The sequence below is a fragment of the Peromyscus californicus genome, unplaced genomic scaffold, assembly GCF_007827085.1.
Source record: "Peromyscus californicus insignis strain IS unplaced genomic scaffold, ASM782708v3 Scaffold_8__1_contigs__length_139910024, whole genome shotgun sequence".
Classification (NCBI taxonomy): domain Eukaryota; kingdom Metazoa; phylum Chordata; class Mammalia; order Rodentia; family Cricetidae; genus Peromyscus; species Peromyscus californicus.
In genome coordinates this window covers 97,267,920-97,274,548 of record NW_026294606.1, presented here as the reverse complement: position 1 = coordinate 97,274,548, position 6,629 = coordinate 97,267,920, and positions in this window count along the sequence as shown.

Sequence of the window (6,629 nt, the reverse complement as noted above, 5' to 3'; positions counted from 1 at the left end):
CCCTTGGCATATTATAAAAAGCCCTTTTGAATAAATCTCTGGGTGACTGGGTGTTGACCCAGGCCCTCCCGAAGCTATCCTGTGTTTCTGTCTTTCTTCTCATCATCTAGGTCTGTCTTTCTATCTGCTATTTTCTTACCTCTCTTTCCTCTACTCAAGAACCCTTCAAAAGGTGGGAGCTGGACTCCCACAGATATGCACTCTCCCACAGATAAGCACCAGTGACATGCTTCCTCCAACAAAGCTGCAGTACCTAAAAGTCCCATAACCTTCCCAAACAGTGCCACTGACTAGGGCCCACGCATCCAAATACATGAGTCTATGGGGGTGGGGGCAGCATTCTCATTCAAGTCACCCTAGGGGATAATGTGCCTCTCTTCAGAGATTGGGCACATTAGTGAAAAGAACCCGGGGCCGGACTGTCTCCCCTGCTGCATACAAGCTCTCTGGCTTTAAGCAAATCATTTCCCTCCACCTCAGTTTCCTCATTTGTAAAACACAGCTATTGTGTGAAGGACCTAGACCAACAGTTCTCAGCCTATGGGTTGTGACCCCTTTGGGGGTCACATATCAGATATCCGACATGTCAGATATTTACATTATGATTCACAACAAGAGCAAAATTACAGTTATGAAGTAGCAATGAAATAATTTTCTAGTTGGGGGTCACCACAGCATGAGGAGCTGTATTAAAGGGTCTCGGCATTAGGAAGATTGAGAACCACTGACCTAGACTGATAACACATGGGAAGTGCTTGTAACAGTTATCAGCCTATTGCAAAGACAATGGAGGTGGTAGCCATCATTATTATGAAGACCTTTCATATCATTTAGCCTTTCTCTCCATCTTGTAAGTGAATGTAACCTCCATTTTGTTTTTCAGCAGTGAAGCAGAACACCAGAGGCTAGGGAACTTTATAAAGACAGAAGTTGATTTTGGCTCATGGTCCTGGAGGCACAAGGCTGAGAAGCCATGCCTGGTGATAGCCTTCTTCCTGGCAAAGTCCTGAGGTGACAGGACTTCAGATAACTGGAGACACAAGGCATACCTGTGTATCCCTTCTGGTCTTTTCCTGTTCTTTTAAAGCATGGGAAGCCCACCCTAGCAATCTTAGTGAATCCTAGTTATTTTCCGAAAGCCAGGACTCTGAGCATCAAGTCCCATCAAGTGTCCATTCTCTCACTCCTTCACGATGGCAATTAAATCTCATACAGCAGTTAAATGAAGCTTGTTTATTTGGTGGTGTTGGGGATGGAAGGCCCCTTGAGTGTGCCAAGTAAGCATACTACTACTGAGCCATATCTCCATTCCTAAAAGGGATATATTTCTTCTCATAAAAACTTGGACTCTCCTACCAGGTTGACCTCAGTCTGTGGGGAAGGCTTTGCCCTGGAGGAGATGGGAATGGGGGGGGGGGCGTTGGGGGGAAGGTGAGGGGGACGGGAGGGGGGAGAACAAGGGAATCCGTGACCGATATGTAGAACTGAATTGTATTGCAAAATAAATTAAAATAAATTAAAAAAAATAGAATAAAAAAAAAGAGAGAGAGAAAGAAAGAAGAAAAAGACAATTACTAGTTTTAAATACTTTACATTGGATTGGATTGTTTTATATTGTATACAAATTATATATATTGAAATTGATATTGTTAGAAAATGCTTTATGTATATTTCTAATTGTACCGTTCATTTAACAATGTAATGCAATTTTCTGATCCTTGAATGTTATTATTACCAACTATTAGGATATAAAGAAATGAAGGTTAGTAGTTAGACATTACAATAGAACTTGTAGTCATATTAGATATGTTTTCAAAATTGAGCAGATATATTTTAGACAGGTCATCTTCAAATCCTTCAGAGATCTACAGAATATGGCATTTAAAATGTTTTAATAACTTAGAAAATTTTTCTTTTTTGAGACATGTTGGCTCCTGGCAGTACCAATCTACTTCAGAGAAAATATGGGCATTGAAGAAACTGCGTATGGAGTTAACTTTCATTGTGGCAAAAGTTAGCCACTGGACAACAAAGTATCCTCGAATCAACTGCTGACAAAATGGACAGACAGGACATGAAACAAAGGACTACTGATTCTTGCCAAAACAAGTGTGGCTATGGCTTTATCAAAAGGCATCTTCTGAGGCCAGGACAATATGGCACCATCCCTGAAGTGGCCTTCGCAATTCGGAAAAGGTACAGTGCCCTTTTCTTCGAAGGCAGCTGAACAGGCAGTGGGCCAATGGCCTCTGATGTGCAATGGAACAGCAGCTGAAACAGTTATTCTTGAAGAGTAACTAAGCTCATGCCTCTCAATAGTAGACTGGCATTTGATAGAGGGATGTGGAGAAGAACGAGATGCTGAGATGAAGCCATATATACACAGCCAAGAAGAATGGACAGCTGAATTAAAAAACCATCAACAATTTCCAGAATTTAAAATCCTGAATCATGACATGACACTAGTGGAATTCAGGTGTTTCTGGTACATGGACTGCTCTCACCCAATGTGAGGTTGAACTATTGACCTTGTGTACATCCTACTTCACAAATGAGTCTGTCAAACACGCTAAGCCTATAGGCCGAAGATGATGCCCCAACACTGTGGAGGAACCTCAGATGATTGTCCAGGCAGCTGGCTGTTTCTGTCAACTCACAATTTTTTGGAAGTTGCTTGCATATACTTCCCGTTTTTATTTTTTTGTTAGCTAATATTATTTCCTTCTTGGGTCTCTGAGGGAGCTGAAGATTAGTTAGTTATAGTTAAAGATTAATTAGGATAGAAAGTGAATTAGATACAATAGAATAGATAATGGAATTATTTTCTCTGAATTTGTCAAATACAAATGAACTTATATTGTATATAGTTATTGTACTTTTGTTTATAGTTTTTCTTATGTTAGTTATAAGCTTTTTCTTTTTTTCTTTTTATTAAAATAGAAAAGGGGAAAAAAAAAACCCTACTTCTCCTAAAAAAAAAAAAAAAAAACTTGGACTCTCAAATGGTAACAGGATTATTTAATTGTCCCAACTCAATTGAATTGTTGTTCAACCTGCTTTGACTACCCACAATATTCCTGGTACTTTGCTAGTTATTGAGAAAGTTATAGAAAATGTTGCTCTCGCAGGTTCTGCCATCATAGAGCTTAGAGACTCGGCAGGAGGAAATGTGCTGAGTACAAGAAACAAGGGTGCCAGTGGGGAAGCACCTCATCAGCAGCGGGGCACTACACTTGTGACTCCGTTCTCTGTGACCTTGCCGAGGAAACGGTGAACACAAAACCCTCTGCCAACCCAGGAGACTTCCACACAAAATGTAACCAAGAAGACAGTCTTCCCATTATATAGGCTTTAAGTCAGTATGTGGGGCCACAGCCCAGGCAATCTGTTAAAGAGATCACAAAGACAAAAACATGGTACCAGCCGCCCAAAGCATATTTGTGTTCATGGGTATATTCTACAAACCACTGGTTTTTTTTTTTTTAAACTGGGCTGCAGGCAGAAGTCAACGGCAGCCTCATGAGAATAGAGATGCCCAGAATTGCCTTCAAAGGGCATGATTCTTTGGGACAGAATATCCCAGCTATGAGTGCATTTACTTAAAAAATTTCCAGTAGATGATGTGCACTTGGCCTTGCAGAGCACTTACCCAGAAATAAGAAAGAGTATTGATTGAGGTCAAGCTCCAGGAAAAGTGATATCTGGACTCCCTTGCATCAGCAGCACCTGGGAACTGGCTGGGAACTCAAGATGCTGGCTCCTAACCCAGACCTACTGAGAGGAACACTTCAGGTGGACTCGGAGATCTGAGTTTCACAGGCCCACCGGCTGGCTCTACTGTCCACGTTTGAGAACCAAACTGTTCCAGAAAAGAGCTTCTGGTGTCTGCTTTTCATTTGTATTCTTGTGGTAGAGTTTTTCAAAAGATGGCTCTTGGAGCCAGACGTTCCTGATCCAAGCCTGGCACCCTTTTATTATAAAGTGCAACTCAAGAGAGCAGGCATGGTGACACATGCATATAATGCCATCTTTTGGGAAGCTGAGGCAGGAGGATTGAAAGTCTGAGACCATGCTGAATTATACATAGAGACAGATTTCCTGAGAAAGGAACAACTGGTCATTTGTCAGATTAGATGTTTGGCCATGGGCCAGTAAGAACTGTTCTATAACACGTTCTACAACCATCTGTCTGAAAAAAACAAAGTGCAACCCAAGAAAAATTATTTACACCCATAATCTGCACCTCATCTGCAAATTGGAGACTAAAATAATAGCTTCAGTAGAGTTATGTAAAATGCCAGTTTTCTTTTTCCTCTTTTAAAAAAAGTTTTATTTCATGAGCACTGTATATCACTTCCGTTTTGCCCTCCTCCCAAATTCCACCTGTCTCCCCTCCCAAATTCATGTTCTCTTTTTAATTATTACTGTTACATGTATATACATATGCCTGTGTGTCTATGTATGTGTGTATGCACACATGTATATTCAACCTACCGAGTCCATTCATCATTGCTCATATGTACATGTGTCCAGGGCTGACTACTTGGGATTGGACATCTGATGTGGGAACCCATCCATAGAGAAAAGTAGTCATCCCTTTTTCTGAGCAGACGTTGACCACAGATAGCTCTTCATCTAGGGGTGGGGCCATGTGGAATTTCCCCTGTGCACATTGGTATGCAACCTGGTGTTGTCATTATGCAGGTCTTGTTCATGCAACCATATGTGGGGTTTTTGGGATGCATTTTGATCACAGAGAATAGAGGACTGTGGAGTACCCAATCCCAACTGATTCATCTGCAGTGCAAATGTTCTCCTCCTCATAAGGGATTTGGTGTGAATGACAGGCATTGTTAATATTCTGACCCGCCCCTTGAAATCCCACCCCTGGCACCACCCTGTGCCCTGACATAAAAGCCTCATTCTAAGGAAACACTCCTCCGCTCTCTCTCCCACTTTTCCTCCCCACAAGATGTGCACCCTCAGACTCTCTCTCTCTCTGTGTCTCTCTCTCTCTGTCTCTCTCCTATCTTTCTCTTCATCTCTCTATTATAATGAATTCTCCACGTGAATGCAGCATCTGGGTTGTGAATTACTGGCTACTGCTGCCACTGCCGCCATGCCCAGTCTGCTGCTGCATCTGCCCAGCATGTTTCCTTGCACCCGTGGGATAACCACGCACAATAATTTGTATCATTGGTGCCCAACATTGCCAGTCAATCCCACTGCTTTCTCCTGCCTGCTGGCAGTCTGAGGAACTCTGGGATCCTGTACCATCCACCATTTTTCAGGCTGGAGCACCACCACGGACTCTACTGGATCGGTAAGATTCCTCCCTTCCCTTCTGGCCATTTTCCCACAAGTGAGGATTCATCTCATTTTGCTCACTGGTACCACATGTCTTTGGGGCTCTAAGCTCTTCAATTCCCATCCCTGTGTGATGGCATATGGAGTCGGTTTGTGCTACTCAATTCCACAGACCATAGCCTTTGTTAGGATGGTCTATTGGCTATCTTGTGCCATTCATTAGTCCTCGCTGACTCTCTGGGATGCTGGAGGTCAGATTCATCTCATTTCACTTGCTCGTACCACATGTCTTTTGGGCTCATAGCCCTTTAGCCCCCATCCCTATGTGACAGTATATGGAGATAGCCTGTGCCCTCTCAATTCCATGGCCCATAGCCTTTGTGATGATGGTCCATTGGCTGTCTTGCACCATTATCATTGGCCCTTGCTAACCCTCTGGGATGCTGTAGGTCAGTCTTCTGGGCCTTATACCTCATTGTGGAAAAATGCACCTGTGGCTCCCTGCCCCCACCACTGCCGTCAACCCATGGCTTGGGTTCGTTGCCCTGCGGCTGCTCACCCCATGCCACAGTCCAGGGGGCAGGTTCCTCTCTCCTGCCTGGCTGTACTGCTACTTCTCTGTCTTTCTTTCACAAAGTCTATTTCCTATGTGCGAATGGAAATGTATGATTGATATGGCCATCTATATTTCTTTCTGACTGACTTTTAAATGCTTCAATTTATCTGTTCCTTATCTGCTCAGTTTATTTTGGAAAAAAAAAAAAAAAAAACATGAACGTGGACAATCTATTTTTTTCTCCTAGCAACCTCAAGGAACAGACACTTGAGATTTCCACGATGACAGCTAACTGAATGCTTCTTCACTCCTGCCTCCCACCATGTGTGACTCCCAGTTGTCCTTCCCCACTTCACCCCCTGTCAGCTTGGAGTAGCCTTGAGAGTTCAGCACCCTTGTTCCCCCACTTGCTTCCATAACTCACCTCTTTTAATAATAATCAAAACGGAGGAATATTAATATTCTGACCCACCCCTTGAAATCCACCCCTTTGGCACCATCTGTGTTCTGACGTAAAAGCCTCATTCTAAGGACAAACTCCTCCCCTCCTCTCTCTCCCTTCCGCTTTTCCTCCCATGAGGTGGTAGCCTTGACTTCTCTCTCTCTCTTTTCTCTCTCTCTTTCTGTTTCTCTTTTCCTATCTTTCTCTTCATCTCTCTATTATAATAAGCTCTTCATGAGGATGCAGCATCTGGGTTGTGAATTACTGGCTGCTGCCACCACAGCTACCGCATGTTTCCTTGCAGATATGGGATATCCTCGAGCG